This window comes from Myotis brandtii, unplaced genomic scaffold, assembly GCF_000412655.1.
Source record: "Myotis brandtii unplaced genomic scaffold, ASM41265v1 scaffold38, whole genome shotgun sequence".
Taxonomy (NCBI): Eukaryota; Metazoa; Chordata; class Mammalia; order Chiroptera; family Vespertilionidae; genus Myotis; species Myotis brandtii.
This window is the reverse complement of record NW_005364596.1, coordinates 5,658,049-5,675,369: the sequence shown is the minus strand read 5'-3', so window position 1 is coordinate 5,675,369 and position 17,321 is coordinate 5,658,049. Positions and strand designations below refer to the sequence as shown.

At 37.5% G+C, this 17,321-nt stretch overlaps 1 protein-coding gene across 7 annotated transcripts in view; it reads left to right on the top strand.

Annotated features, from left to right (window-relative positions):
• The window catches only part of TET2 (tet methylcytosine dioxygenase 2), a 124,561-nt gene that overhangs the window by 52,859 nt on the left and 54,381 nt on the right, over positions 1 to 17,321 (top strand). The window lies entirely within an intron of this gene.

Sequence of the window (17,321 nt, the reverse complement as noted above, 5' to 3'; positions counted from 1 at the left end):
CACCTTGCCCAACCCTCCCCAGCCTTCCCACTGTAACTGTGGCTTTCTCTCCAACTGGCTCTGGTCTGCTGGCTCCAGACTCTGCCACAGCCAGCAGCCCTGCTGCCTTTCCAGGCTGGATGTTATGTGGGCAGTGGGTCTTGGCTCTGGTGCTCTGGGTTGTGGTGTCCAGCCTGGGTTATGGGACTCTGTCTTTTGAGGGAACAGACCTCCCATAGCCCAGCGATCCCTCCTCTCTCTGCCTGCCGCCCCTGGGAGCTGGGTCAGCTCCTCTCACAATCTTACCCTTCCTACTGGTCTCCAGTAGGTTATAAGTCTCCTCATCTAGATCTCAGTTGGTAATTCCAGGTGAATGTTATCCAATTTTGTTGTATTTCCTGTCTTCCCCAGTGATGAGGTGCATGCCAGGTCTGCCTATTCAGCTGCTATTTTCCCCTCCCTGTCAATTCTCTCTTCATTAGATTTCTTGTTGGTTTATTTTTATTTTTAGATTCAACTATTGATAGATATGTATTTATTGCCATTTTATTGTTCATATTTTTTATCTTTTTTTTTTCTTCCCCCTCTTCTTGAAGAATACCCTTCAACATTTCATATAATACTAGTTTGGTGGTGATGAACTCCTTTAGCTTTTTCTTGTCTGTGAAGCTCTTTATCTGACCTTCAATTCTGAATGATAGCTTTGCTGGGTAGAGTTATCTTGGTTTTAGGTTCTTGCTGTTCATCACTTTGAGTATTTCTTGCCACTCCCTTCTGGCCTACAAAGTTTCTGTTCAGAAATCAGCTGACAGTTGTATGGGCATTCCCTTGTAGGTAACTAACTGCTTTTCTCTTGATGCTTTTAAGATTCTCTCTTTGTCTTTAACCCTTTGCATTTTAATTATGATGTGTCTTCGTGTGGGCTTCTTTGGGTTCCTCTTGTTTAGAGACTCTCTGTGCTTCTTGGACTGATAAGTCTATTTCTTGAATCCAGGTAGGAGAAGTTTTCTGTCATTATTTCCTTATTTATTTGTTAATCCTCTTCCAAGGATATTTTTTCATTGATTCTTAGAGACAGTGGAAGGGAGGGGGAGAGACAGAGAGAGAGAGAGAGAGAGAGAGGCATTGATTGATTGCTTCAAGCCTGAAACCAAGGTATGTACCCTTGACCAAATCAAACCTGGGACCCTTCAGTCCCCAGGCCGATGCTCTATCCACTGAGTCAAACCGGCTAAGGCTGTCATTATTTCTTCAAATAGGTTTTCAATATCTTTCTCTCTCTCTTCTCCTTCTGACACCCCAATAATGTGAAGGTTGAAACACTTGAAGTTATCCCAGAGACTCCTTACACTTTCTTCATATTTTTGGATTTTTTGTTGTTGTTGTTCTTCTGATTGGGTGTTTTTTGCTTCATCATATTCCAAATTGTTGATTTGATTCTTAGAATCCTCTATGTTGAATCTCTGTGAATTATTCTTTATTTCAGTTAGTGTATGCTTAATTCCTGACTGGTCTTTTTCATGTCTTTGAAATTCTCACTAAGATCCTTAAAAGTCTCACCAAGTTCCTTGAAGCTCTCAGTAAGATCCTTGAGTGACCTTATAACCATTGTTTTGAATTCTATATCCAGTAGTTTGCTTGCTTCCTTTTCTTAAATTTGTAACATGTTTCTTTGTCTCCATATTTTGGTTGCTTCCCTGTATTTGTTTCTATGTATTAGGAAGAGATGCTATGTCTCCTGGAATTGGTAGAATGGCCTTGTCAGTGGGGCTTTGGTGCTGACTGAGTCTGCCCCTTGAGTGAGTTGCTTGTGAATGTGTAGAGTTGTAATCTGGTGTGGTCTGCACTGTCCACTAGGTGCACTGGTTCTGGGACCTCCTGGGAGGTGCAAAGTCAGCCACTGATTGGGACCACCCAGCAGGAGCTACAGAGAGATCTTTAGATGGCTCTTACTTGTATTGGGCTTGGAAGTGCCAGGTAAGGCTCAGCTGTGAAGCAAGGCAGACTGGTGCTAGTGCTAAATCTTGGGCCTTTTATTGATGGGTTTGGGACATGCTTACACCAGCTGCTGCTTGTTTGAGAGAATTTAGCAAAGTCTGAAGCTTGAGTCAGGACAGGCTATTCATATGGAAAAGCTGCTGCATACAGCTTTGTTGGGACTGCAAATTGGATGGGGCGGGGTCTCAGGGAATCACCAGAGTAGAGCAAACAGTGTGTACCATGCTGATGGAGACTCAGATATGACTGCCAGTCAGCTCTGCAAGGGGGAGGTCCCAACACAGGAACAATGACCCCTGTGAGTACCTCGGTCTGGGAGAAAGCTGCTCCGAGTTATTGCCCTGCGATGCCAGACAATCCAGTTCCTCCCTGTATGTCCCTGATTCTCCCAATGCTGCCGCCGAGTGCTCAGAGGGAGTGGGACCGTGTTAGTTCATGCATTTGCCCTTTAAGAGGGACTGCCTGAGCCTCCAGCAGCCTCTGTCACTCTTCCAGAATCCCCACAATCCCTGCTGGTTTTTACAGTCCAAAGTCATGGGGACTTTTTTCCCCAGCTCTAGAACTCTGGGCTGGGTGTCTGCTGTGGGGCTGGGATCCCTTGTTTCTTATGGAGGCCTCTGTATTGGAGACATTCCTCTCGAATAAAAAAATGCCACATGTGGGTGTTGGACCAGCCCATTCTACACTTCAGCCCCTCCTACCAGTCTTGGTGTACTTTCTTCTTTACTTTTCTAGTTGTCAGACTTCCATTCATCCAGCTTTCAGGTAGTTCTGAGTGATGATTGTTCTGTATCCTAGTTGTAATTTTGATGTGGTTGTGGGAGGTGGCAGGTACTGGTGTTTACTTAAGCCACCATCTTCTGTATTTTCAAGATTTTCTTGAAGAATTATTATGTATACTAAGTCCTTAATAGAATAAGTAAGAGATAATTTATCCAGAGTGGGAAGGGTAAAGAGGAGAGAAATAGGTAAAATTTAGTACAGTGAGAGGGACCACATGTGTAAAGGCATAGGGCCATGGTTGGCAAACTGCAGCTCGTGAGCCACATGCGGCTCTTTGGCCCCTTGAGTGTGGCTCTTTCTAAGCCTTAGGGGTACCCTAATTAAGTTAATAACAATGTACCTACCTATATAGTTTAAGTTTAAAAAATTTGGCTCTCAAAAGAAATTTCAATCGTTGTACTGTTGATATTTGGCTCTGTTGACTAATGAGTTTGCCAACCACTGATAGGGGCAAGAGAGAAAGTGGTGTGTTAAAGGAACTATGTATTATAAATAATATCAGTATGAGGCTGGGGAAAATGGACATGAGATTAAAGGTTAGTGAGAAGGTCATAGGCATATGGAAAGCTAAAAGGATCGACTGAAGGTTGCAAAGTAAGTAGAGAAGTTACGGTTTTCAGCACTGGACTTTAGTACAGAGAAGGAGTTAGAAGATGAATAAGACTAGGGATAAGAAGTCCGTTTAGTGGACTGTTGTAGTAATCCAGGAACAAGATGGTGCCAGCAATTGCTACAGGGTACTAGGAGCATGGATGTCGATAATTTATAGGTTCCAGAGACCATGAGAAGGTAGAATCAATAATACTGGTATTGGATGGTATTAGTAAGAGAGAAGAAATAATGAAAGATCCAAGGTTTTTTCCTAAGTAACTGGGTAGATTATATTACCATTCACTCTGATAGAAAATAGGCAACAGAGGACAAGTCTTCTCACTAAGATCCTTAAAAGTCTCACCAAGTTCCTTGAAGCTCTCAGTAAGATCCTTGAGTGACCTTATAACCATTGTTTTGAATTCTATATCCAGTAGTTTGCTTGCTTCCTTTTCTTAAATTTGTAACATGTTTCTTTGTCTCCATATTTTGGTTGCTTCCCTGTATTTGTTTCTATGTATTAGGAAGAGATGCTATGTCTCCTGGAATTGGTAGAATGGCCTTGTCAGTGGGGCTTTGGTGCTGACTGAGTCTGCCCCTTGATAATAAATTCAGTATGGAAAGAAAGATAATAAATTCAGTATGGATGTACAGATGACTGGGAGACAATTATAAATTTAAATGAGAAATTCTGCAGAGGACTAGAAATAGGTATCTATTCTTTTTTTAAATATATTTTTTATTGATTTCAGAGAGGAAGGGAGAGGAAGAGATAGAAACATCAATGATTAGAATTATTGATCAGCTGCCTCCTATATGACCCATACTGGGGATCGAGCCCAAAACCCGAGCATGTGCCCTGACCAGGAATCTAACCATGATCTCCAGGTTCATAGATCGACACTCAATCACTGAGCCAAGCTGGCTGTGCTAGATATCTATTCTTAGTTTTTTTGAATGATGTAAGATATGTGTCTACTCTCTCTCTCTCTCTCTCTCTCTCTCTCTCTGCATGTGAATATCTAATTTTCCCAGTACTGTTTTGAAGAAAATGTCTTTTCTCCATTGAGTATTCTTGTTTCCCTTTTCAAATATTAGTTCACTGTGTATTGATCACTTTATTTCTGGGTTCTTGATTCTGTTCTGTTGGTCTATGTACCGGTCTTGTGCCAGTACAATACTGTTTTGATTAACATAGCTTTATAATATTCTTGAAATCCAGAAGTGTGATGCTTCCCACTTTGTTCTTTTTTTTCTCAGGATTTCCTTTGCTATTCAGGGTCTTTTGTGTTTCTATATACATTTTAGGATTTTTTTTTATTCTGTAAAAAATGACATTGTAGTCTGGTCAGTGTGGCTCAGTGGTTGAGCATCCACCCATGAACCAGGAGGTCAGGGTTCAAGTCTCAGTCAGGGCACATACCTAGGTGGCAGTTTTGATTCCCAGTTGGGACATGTAGGGGCAATCATAGATAGTCAAAATAACACCCTAAGTACTATCACATCAGAACCCTTCTCACTCTAAGGCAGGGGTCCTCAAACTTTTTAAACAGGGGGCCAGTTCACTGTCCCTCAGACCGTTGGAGGACCGGACTATAGTTTAAAAAAAAAACTATGAACAAATTCCTATGCACACTGCACATATCTTATTTTGAAGTAAAAAAACAAAACGGGAACAAATACAATATTTGTATTTGCATGTGGCCCGTGGGCTGTAGTTTGAGGACCCCTGCTCTAAGGTTTTACTAGTATATATACCTATGCTTGACCAAATGAATTTCTTGTTACTTTAAAATCTGTGTTTTAAGTCTTCTTTCTGTAAGTTTTCTAAAGCATTTCCCTTCATCTAGTTTTCTCGCTTTCCACTGCGACTCAAGAAATCCTAAAATTCTTAAGTCCCTCTACCAAAGTCATCTACATTTTGATGGATGTCTTAAAATTCCATGCGTGTATGAGCTCGATGGCACTTACCCTCTTATAACTCCATGATCTACCTCTAAATTTTAGTACTAAGCTCCCTTAAAGCACTATGGCCAATCATCATTGTTTTTTCCTGGCACCAAGCACAGTACTCAACTCAAAGGCTCAATAAACAATGAGCTGAACTACAGATTTGAAAATATGTGCCAAATAGTATATCATAAATGTTTGCCATGTATAGTAGTAACGATCATAATGCTTATTCTTACAAAAAATGCCATGAAGCCTTTCAATAAAATCTAATTATCTTTAACTAAATAGCATGAAAACTGAAAAGAAAGGGTGATTTCAGTGTTTCTCTATAGTAACATCTTAGGATCAATTGCCAGAGCATGAAATATATGTTTAAGAAAAGAAATGAAAGGACTTTTAAAACTTTGTAATTTTTGAGTTATATTTATTACAAAAAGCCTGAATTCTTATTCAACACATTATAATTTTAACTAGAGGCCCAGTGCACAAAATTCATGCACTGATAGGGTCCCTAGTGGCTGCCGGCTGCCAGCCGGGTACTCCCTCCCTTCCCTCGGCCGGCCCCACCCCCTGGTCAAACTCCTGGACAACTCCTGGTAAAGGGGACAGTTTGCATACTCTGCTTTTATTATACAGGATTATTTAAAACTTAAAGTAGCTGGGAGTGGTGGCACTTTAAATCTTTATAAGATTGGTGGGTCTGTAGCAGTCTTCCAATGTTGGAAATGCTGGAGTGGGTTCTGAGGAAAAGACTTAGAATTTTTAAAGTATTTTCAACAGAAAGAAATACATTTTCCCAGCATTGCTTCAATAATGCAATTTTAAACATCCATTCAAAGCATTAGCTGCAGTTAAGATGTGGCAGTTGTGTGTGTGTGTGCATGTGTGTGTATATCTGTGTAAGTGCACAAGCGTTTGGCTCCAGTGATTTCACCATCTTTTTTTATGCTGCATGTTGCCACACACACACACACACACACACACACACACAGAGAGAGAGAGAGAGAGAGAGAGAGAGAGAGAGACAGAACATTGAAACATGGGAACGAGTTTGCCTTGAATTGTAGGAAACTGAAAGGGGGTCAGAATGCCTACTCAGTTCTGGGATTCTAACCCATAAACTCTTCCAGCAGAGCAGTGCTGAGATTTGATGAAATGCCATAAATGAGTGGCCTGGGTAATATTGGAACTGTAAGTCAGGACATTCGAATAGAAACATCTGACAGTTCAGAGTTCTGCTTTCTTCAGATGTGATTAAAGCAATTTTCCCATTAGGACATTAACCACCATTTTCTTCTACCCTTTGTTCTCTTCTCACATGAAATTAATTTAGCTTCAGCGTACTTTACGATCTTGATTGCTAACCGTGGGCTTAGAAGGCAGTGTAAAACATTTCCACACTGTGACTGTTAGAGTTAGTGGAGTTGGAATTTGGCTAGAGGCCCTGGGGAAGATGGAAGAGGACAAGTAGAGTAAAAAGTAAGATTTTTAAAGCCAAAGACTAAAACAAATGAATGTTCAAGTGTGTTTATTTCACTGTAGTTCTTTGAAACAGGTGAGCGGGAGGAAGTTCAAAGGAAATATGGTTTTGAATTTTAACAAAGCCCTTTCAAGGAAATGTTGGTACTTCTGGTTACGACAGCCCTGTAACCTTTAAGAGTTAATCTGAGAGGTTCTTTTACTTCATCCTAATTCAGTGCTTCCTTTAACTGGTGGATTTATCTTATGGTGCCATACTTATAAGATGGAAATTAAAACCAGAGTTCTTATACCCATGGAAACATGGAAAAGATAAGGAAACAAAGGAAAGCTACTTTTAGGGGGTTGGTGACATTTTAAATGCACATTGCTTCAGATTTATAATGGATATACCATATCCACTATATAATTCATATATAATTGAAGTGTAAAAGTGATGTATTTTGGGATTTTTTGTTTTGTGTTGTTGTTAATCCTCACCCGAGGATATTTTTTCCATCAATTTTTTTCTTTTTAGAGAGAGTGGAAGGGAAAGGGAGAGGCAGAGAGAAACATTGAAATGAGAATGACACATTGATTGGTTGCCTCCTGCACACACTCCAACCAGGGCCAGGGAACCTGCAACCGAGGTCCATGCCCTTAACCAGAATCAAACCCGGGACCCTGCAGTCCATGGGCCAATGCTCTATCCACTGAGTCAAACTGACTACAGCCAGAAGTAATTTTTTGACACAAGAAATTTTATATGATAATTTTAAGCAGAAAATTTATGACATTTTCTATTAGATTTTTTCTCTAGAAAATGATATTGTTCTATGAAAAATGCCATAAACTTGGATCATTCCGTAATCTATTAACTTGAAGCTATTCCAAACAAAAAGCTAATTCATCTTTTAACAGATATAGTTAAAGTCATGATAACAGATGTGTATAGCTATGTGTGTTGGGCAAACCATTGGCCAAATTAATTTTAAATGCACCATTTGATTTGACATGTAAATTTGGAACATGTACATTTGTGAGATCTAAATAATGCAGTGGTTATGTGGAAATTATTTTGCAAGTAATTAGGTTTTACTTTGAATTCAAATCGTATTTTTAATGCAGACATATGTGGAAGTATATTTTTAGTTTTTCTCAATGCTTAGATTTAGTGAGTTTACAATCTTTTAAAAATATTATTTTTTTCTCTCCTTACCGTTCCTGGCAAGTCCTATGAAGATAAACATCAGTGCAATGCTATCTTAAAGGAACAATCACCAGATTACACCCTGAGAGCACACTTTTCTCTTAACTTTAATTCATAACTTAGCCTATTAAAAAATTAATGCTTTTCTATGTATTTTGGGAAAGTAAAGGTTACACAGGATAGTTTAATGTAAATAAAACTTTTGCTGGGAAATTGAATTTTCCTGTTTTCCTTATTTTATTTTTTCAAATTATGCTTCAGGGTTGTTTTTATAAAAACTATATCTAATTCATGGCACAGTTGGAAGAATTTAGAAAAAACAGGGATTTTTGTGGTCACATTATCAAAAGTTTAATTGTTCACTTCAAAGCTGATGAAATTTTTGATGTATGAGCATAATAGCATTTCTGTATTTAGAAAATAATTATAAAAGGCTAAGTTTTATTCTTATTTTATTTAATAGTATCCTTAATTGCAATTTTATACTACTGTAGTCTCTCAACTCTGATTTTATTTCTATTATTTAGTATATAAAAAATTACCTTATGCCAGTCCTCATGCTTCCATTACATTTTTAAATGTGATTTGGTATTGGACAATTAGGAGTGGCTTTCTTGATGTGGCAGATGGGAATGTAGAGATCACAAAGCCAGCTTATAAGATTTAATTTGAAAACTAAGCATTCAGAAGGAAGGGAGTTGGGGTGGGGGCTGGATGAAATAAAGGAATTAAGAAAAAACAACAACCACACACCTCCTAGACAGTATGATGATTACCACAGGGAAAGGGGGTTAGAGGCAGGTAGAAGAGGGTAAAGGGGAGGTAAATGATGATGGAAGAAGACTAGACTTTAGGTGGTGAAAACACTATACAATATACAGATGATGTATTGTAGAATTGCACACTTGTAACCTATATAATTCTATTAACCAATGTTACCTCAAAAACTCAATAAAAATATATTAAAAATGAATAAATAACACAAAAAATTCTAAGTACTTACTTACCTCTTAACATACAGTAAGTCCTTACTTAATGTTGTTAATATGTTCTGCAACTATAAATGAGAAAACATATAAGGAAACTGATTTTATCATAGGCTAATCGATGTAAACAAGAGTTAAGTTCCTACAGCATCTCATCAACTTTGAGCAAAATGACATTATTCAAGGTCTTGCTGTATGTATACATGATAAAAATCATTTGGGGCATTAATTAAATGACTGCTGCTTTTAAAGTTATCAAAAAACGTTACTATTAATTTCAGAGTTATGAGTTACTGTTTCAAAACTTTTATTTCAGGTTGAGGATTTATAACTGTCTCTGAATATTTTCACCAGGACAGAAGAGATTTTGAGCTTAGGCAAGAATTTAGAACAGATATGTAATTGGAAGAAATAAGACAAAGAAAACAGTTCAGTGTTTACATGTTTAATTTGACGGTAAAGCAAGACTTGCATATATACAGGTCCTTGGCTCTCAAAGATGAATACAGAGCTCTTTACAGATAAGTTATGAATGATGACATTAATTTATATTCTCCAAGACCACAAGTTCTCATTAATGCCTCAAGGTCCATGTACATATTAAGACTGCATAAAATGATCATATACATCTGACTTAGAGTTTTCTAATGTGTGTTCCTCTGGGATATTGGTTTTACCGGATACCCTGTATACAGTGCATCTGTAACCAGCCTACGTGTGTGCAAAATGCTCCATATCACAGTGACATTTTAAAGGTCCCATCATTCATATTAAATGCTTTGAGGCCTTTCATTAAAGAAAGTTTTCAATTTGTCTTTAACCCAGTCTTTCTTACTTGCTCTTTCTTAGTCTGACCCTTTTTAAAAATACATATTAATATCTAATAGAATCAGTGTTTCATAAATCACATGTGATGTGACTCTCTTCAAATAGTGTAGGTGTGTATTTGTGTTCATGCACCAACATGTACATATTTATCTCTAGTTTATTAGCAATGCCCTTATAAAGAGACTTGATAGAGATGTCAAAAACGTATCTTTGGGGCAGACACCACTGCCCAGGATCTGCTTTTTAACTTGAAAAACCAGAACCCAATTTTATCTTTCCCTCAGAAAGTCATTTGTTCTAATCAAACTCATAAGAGGTTGATGTTTAAACAGATTTATGCCTTTATCAATTCATAATCAGAAACTCACAATTCCAGGGATCAAACTATGATTTCTGTTCATTGTCCAAAGTACTTGCATTAAGGATACCCAATGTTTCTTGGAGGCAAAGAGTCTTAAATAATATTTTATTATCTAGACCGCAATGAAGAAAGCTCCTTAGTCATCTATTTCACACAGAAGAATTTTCTTGCCTAATAACTGTACTCATATCAGCCAATCCAGAGCTTCCCTTCCCAGGACAGTATGGATAAGGAGTGTCAAGTCTATATCTCTGCCCTGAGCGGCCAGACCCCTTCTATTCACACTGTGGCTCAGCAGTGGGACAGCCCTGCATTTCATATCTACCTCTGGCTCGGATCAGCTTGCCAAGCCACTTTACTCCTTTAGCTTCTGCTTACTTATATGTAAATGAGGTGAAAATTATACCTCCCAGACCAAAAGTAGTCTTTATGATGGCATTTCAATGACACCCGGTACATATTTATTCCTGCCAGTGTTAGAGAATTACAGCATTGTAGGACTCATAAAGACCTTTGATGTATTCTTGTTCATTTCCCTCTATGACATTAGAGATTTTCTTTTTAATTATGATTTGTGGAGGTTGTGACTTGCTCAGAAATTCATATCCAGAACAAGAAATCAGCCTTCTTGTTCTGAATAGCTGTTCTCATAATATATGTATCTTATCTTCTGCATTAAATAATTAAAAATCCTTGAAGATAGAGACCATATTTACTTCTGGATCCCATAAATTGTGTTCCCAGAAGAAAAATCTTTCCTGTGCAAAAAAAAAAAAAGTATCGTTTTTCTATTTTTCTTTCAATACCATTTAAAATGTGCACTACAGTTTTGGGTGATCTAAGACATTTATCGGATGTTTTAACAGAACACAGAAGATAAAGATGAGAGTAATCTTCATAATGTATGGGAGAACACGTTTCTGATGAATATGTGCTCATATGTAGTTGATGTTTCTTATTTTCCTAATGCTTTAAACACTAGAGAAATTATTTTAATTTTTTTTCCTTCTGGATTGACTAAAGTTATTTCACTTATATTATGAAATAATGGTGGCAGTTTTCTTTAGGACTGGCACATATCTTAAACTGATAGCCCATTGAGGTTTAACAGCATTTTCATCTTTAAGTTGAATATTTATTTTACCCTCAAGAATAACTTTGTAACACCCTACAAAAATTACTGAAACACAGTAATCACTAATTGTTCCAAAATAGGAGGAAGAAAATGACTAGATTGTCATGGTAACTAGCAGATAAGGTCTAGATCAGTATGAAGACGGAGCTGTTCAAGGTTGCACTAAACATTTCAGAAACACAGGGCCATGCCTTTTGAGACCATCATAGGAAACAACCACTTTGATAAGGACCAGATTCCGTGAATATATTAAGTGCATAATTGCCAAAATGCCTGTGTTGCAAGGATTCCTAGTATAGAATTTCTTAGTAAAATGTCAGATGTGTTATTAGTTTGTTTCATGTTAATACTTTAGATGCCCTTGGACATAAAATAACACACAATGGAATACTACTCAGCCATAAAAAAAAAATCTTACCTGTTGGACAGTATGATTGTACCTAGAGAATATTATGCTAAGTGAGATAAGTCTATCAGAGAAAGACAAATACCATATGATTTCACTTATATGTGGAATCTAATGAGCAAAATGAACTAGCAAATGAAACAGAAATAGACTCATTGAAACAGAGAACAGACTGACAGCAGTCAGAGGGGAGAGAGTAAGGCAGCTGGGTGAAAAAGGTGAAGAGGTTAAAAAAAAAATCTCACAGACACAGGTAACAGTATGGTGATTACCAGAAGGTAAAGCAGACTGTGAGAGATAGAAGAGGGTAAAAGGGGGGTAAATGGTGATGGGGTGATGAACACACAATACTATATGAAGATGATGTATTATAGAATTGTACCCCTGAAACCTATATAATTTTATTAACCAATGTCACTCCAATACATTCAGTACAAAAATAAAAATTTAAAACTTAGCTGGCACACTAATATAGTTGTCTTCTATATCTTGATAGTTTTGTTTCTTTTTCCATTCTTATTTTAGGGCTGAAGACATGGGTCCGTGTATCCAATAACATAAAATTAACATATTGATTAATTAAGATCATCTTGGTGAATTGAATGTTTATTATATAATTTGGCTCCAAAACTTTGTTCATATCATACTATATCAATGAGACTTACTCTGATTATAGTACTTAATACTGCAACCTACAACCCCTCCCTGGTACTCTTGATCCCCCATTACCTGCCCTGTTATTTCTTCATTTTCCCCTTAGCACTCAATGTCTTCATACTATACCATATAATTTATTCCTTATTATGTTTATCATTTCTCTCCCCACTAAAATATCAGGTCCAACAGGCAGGATTGTTTGTCTCTTTTCTTCAGTGGTATAATGCTGTTGGCTATAATAGTGGCTAGCACATAGCATATATTCAATAATATTTGTTGAATAAAAGAATAAGTACATTGATAGGTTATTTTTATAATTACTACGGTCATTATATAAAAAAAACATTGATTATGAACCCTGTCATAAATTACAAGAAGTTCTTATATATTATTTGAAATCATTCTAGTGGATTTATTGGGGAAAAAAATACCTCAGCATATAAAAATGAAAGCATCAAATATATTATGGTAGTCTCCCCCCACCCCATTCTCCCTATGGTGTTTTCTTGACTAGGTTCCATAATTTTTACAGCATCATCTGGTTGTTGGAATGATTTTATTCCAGTCTTTGAAACTCAGTCCTGTTTATCTTAAAACTTACAAGTCAAGCCCGATTCAGTACTCTTCTTCCCCCAAACAGACTTAACCTCTGGCTCCAATACTTTACTTGGAGAGCAAGAGAGTCTCACTCTAAACATGTGACCCCATCTCACCCTTTCTTTTAAGCACCAGACACTAGGAGGTTGGACAGGTCTAAGGAAGAATGAAAAAAGCTTAGGGCCCTGTATTCACCTAAGCAAGGCTGCAGGACATTGGGTGTTTCTATTTTGTAGCTGACATTGACTAGCATCAGAGGCCCTCTGTGGAGCAGGCCAACAAATACTAGCTCTCTCTTGGCACACATGGGCTCTTCAGAGGGGCCTGCAGGGCTCGCATGCATAGCTCCCTGATATGGGAAGTCTGTTTCCCATTCATCTCTGCTATCACCACACACACTTCAGCTTTGCCTGCGGGGAGTCCACCTTTCTGCTGGGGTCTGCTTGCCCACTGGACAGATCCTCAGGTAGGGTATCAGTGAGATAAACCCAACTACTACAGTTTCTGCAGTGCTTTTTTTTTAAAATTGAAAAATGTTAAACTTTTTATTTTATTTTATTTTATTTTATTATTGTTTAAAGTATTGCATATGTTTCCTCTTTCCTCCTTCCCCGGCCACTCCCACCCCCCAGCATATGCCCCCACCTCCTCAGTGTCTGTGTCCATTGATAGAGTGTATGCTGTGCCCTAGAGGGTGTCCGAGTAAGGCCAGCCAGCTCACAATTAGCCATTATAATGATGGTGCCAATTGAAACTGAAAAATTATTCAGATAATTGTTATAATTCATGAGAAACAAATAATGCCTGTGTCAAATCCCATGTCTAATTATGTTTGATGATCTTTTTCCTTGGCACATATTAGTTTGATGAAAGAGACCAAGACTAAACTCAAATTAGAAAAATAATCCCAATAATCCCAGGATTAGCAGATATGTTGAGAACTGACAAAAAATCATGCCCATCTTATCAGCTGGGACACTGGTTGACTAGCGCTGCAAACTGTAAGTGGATTTATTTCTAAACTGTCAGTTGTCTCCACACCTTAAACTCAGACTTCTATCTGTAAGCCTCTTCTCTAATCTCCAGGGACATTCCTCCTGACTCTCCTTCCTCAAGTAATCTACACATTATTAAATTTTGTCTATACTGTTATTTTAAGATAAGAAACAAATTTTAAAACTTCGCACATTGGAACTAAACAGTATCTACTGAGGACTATGAAAAACCTGGCAAGGCCTCCCCGGTAAGCATGTAACACACCGAGGCACTCGCAATGTACACGTTTGTCATATGTGTGCGGCTGCTTGTTTAATTAATGCACCTCTGGAAATGCAAGAACGTTGAGATTTTGACATGCTTGTATATTCATTGGTTCTTTTTAAAGAGATGTGAAATACATCTTCACAGATTTTTTAATATTGAGGTTGAAATTTCTTATCAGATGAGAAATATAAATGTCAGTTTTGCTAAAAAAGGTTAATTCATCTCATATGCCCCATACTGAATGCATATATGAAGCATTATATTCCAGACTTAACATGTAGCTTTGATACACTAATTAAGCTGTTGAAAATATATGTTTTGGATCGATGGTTATTTTCCTTTAAAATGTTAGCTTTAACATTAAATTTTAAAAGTTTTTATTTCAAAAGTAATGCCCTATAAAAAACCACTTTGCTTACCATCAGAGTGGGACTTCACTATCATACTAATTTGATGTATTAATTAAAAAACAAAGTCAAACTAAATAAAGGGAATTTTATAGATACAGAAGACAGGGATTGAAACCAACATTTTAGAGCAGCCCTGTCTATAGGGACATTTAACAGACAATGCTGAGGCGCATCATCCTGCACATACCTTGAAATAAATGTAAAACTGACAAATTATGTCCCATTTTGGTAGGAAGAATCTAAAACAATTTTGGAGAATAGTGTCATCTATTCAGTAGGCATTGTCAAATATATCATCTTTATTTAACATTTCCCACGTCAAGAACAAATTAATTCCTAACAGCCGAATTACTGATTGGGGCAATGCCTGTCAGGGGGCGTGCCAGAGACAGATACAATAGTTTCCTAAAGAGGCTGCTGGAACACCTGGCCTTTAGGAGATGCAGTCCCTGCAAATAATGAGTCTTAAGAATTCACCTCCCCCAGTAATTTGCATATATCAATAAACAAAACTCATTTGATGATGGCAGAGTATTTTATGTATTTTTAATATTAGAACATGAAGTCAGGTTTATACAGAAAAAAAATATACTGCCTTATAGTATGGCCACTATACAGATCTATAAATTGACTCTTTGATCTCCTTGAAAAAAAGCTGACATGAGATTTAAAGGATGTGTGTGTTGTTTCTCTCTTAGAACAGTAAGAGACACACCACCAACGAAATCAATAAACCAAAAAATAAAAGCAAAAAACAAAAGCCCTCTTCACAAATTTTGAGCATCATCTACAGCTTTCTGTGGGGAGAGATACAGCCTCCATTCTTGAGTGATTCAGAGAGAGTCAAATGGTCCTGAGCTAAATTACAACCCTGAATGCATATTGGTGAAATGAGATGCTGATCCATTTGCACACTAATGTGCTATTTTTAAGTCATGCATCATAGCATCTTCAAAGAGGCCTGTCATAATTATGATGGATTAGACTGCAGAGTCAGTCCTAGATGCAGTAATTGTTTCACAGATGCTGCTGATGTGACTCGACTTCATAATAAATTACTTTCAGGGAGGTAGGAGAAGGAGCAAAATCAAATACCAAAGGAAAACTGCTGTGGCTAAACCCTGTTTTAGTCTTAGGAAACTTAAATGTTACCTACTAGTCAAAAGGCCAGTAATTTCCACTTAGATAAACATGCTTCATAAACGTATTCCTCTGACATAGAGGATGAAGGTTGATGTACTTGGCATTTTTAAAGTCCTCAATTCCTTTCTCAGTCTCTCTCATACTTTATGAAAAATTATTCTGAAGCGTTAGCTGAAATCATTGAGTGGTCATACTATACTATTGCATAAATGCTATTTAGATTGTACTAGAGACCCGATGCACAAAATTCGTGCAAGGGGCTCCGCCCTCACAGCCCCAGCTTCATCCGGAAGGTCATCCAAAGGATATCCGGAAGGTTGTTCAGCTGGCTGGTCTAATTAGCATATTACGATTTTATTATTATAGCTTTCCCGGTTATAATTTGACCTTTGGATTTTCCAAAATTATTGGTGGTATTTATAACTAATAGAACTACTACTCTTTTTGGTTCCTTAGAAGGCCATACTTTAAGGGGAATATTAGACTTAGAATAAAAGGATAAACATACATGATATGACTAGTAGGCTCTAAATTATAACATTTGAAATTGACTTAATTAACATCTGTCATTGTGATAAGTACAGTGGGGCCTTGACTTACTAGTGTCCCGACTAACGAGTTTTTTGAGATACCAGCTGTCTCTTGGCCGATTTTTTGCATTGAGTTAATAGAGTAATTTGAGTTAACGAGCTCCTTAATGAGCTCGGTCTCGGGAATGAATTAAACTCGTAAGTCAAGGCCCCACTGTAATTTCTAAAACTGCTTCTTTAGGCTTTAAAAAAAATGCTGAAGCTGGTTTTAGAATTTAAGTGTTACATTTTTTTCACTCTTAAAGTCTCTTTCCTTTTTGGCAAATCTATGAAGAAACCTCATGCTGTACCATGTAATCAAAACCCCTGAGTGTGTGTGTGTGTGTGAGTGTGTGTGTGTGCACCATTTAAATAATAAGCTACTTACTACATTTTAATTAGCAAAGATAACTGTTAGAGTAAAGCAGGCAAACACATGTCATAATTTTTCCTAGGTTAAGAGTTCAGTAAGTAGCCTTGGCCAGTGTGGTTCAGTTAGCTGGGTGTCATTCTGTGCATGGAAAGATTTTGGTTTCACATCAATGTTTCTCTCTCCTTGTCCTTTCCACCCCTCTCTCAAAATAAGTAAAAATACTGGGGATCAAGCCTACACTCCAGGCATGTGCCCTGGCTGGGAATCAAACCGGGATCTCCTGGTTCAAAGGTCGACGCTCAACCACTGAGCCACACCAACAGATTCAACTATTTCTTGACTAATGAACTGTGACTGTGTACTTCACACAAATGAACTGATGTGAGCTCCAATTCTCTCAATGACATTATCAATAGAGACTTATAAATTGTCCTCAAATATTTCATTAATTTAAAATTAATTTTAAAAAATCCTTACTGTTGAAGGTATTACATGTGTCCCCTTTTTTCTCCCATTGACCCCTTATTATTCGCCCCTGCCCTTTGCCCAAGGCCTTCACCACCCTATTGTCTGTTTCCCTGGCCTATGCATATATGCATAAAAGTTCTTTGGTGATCTCTT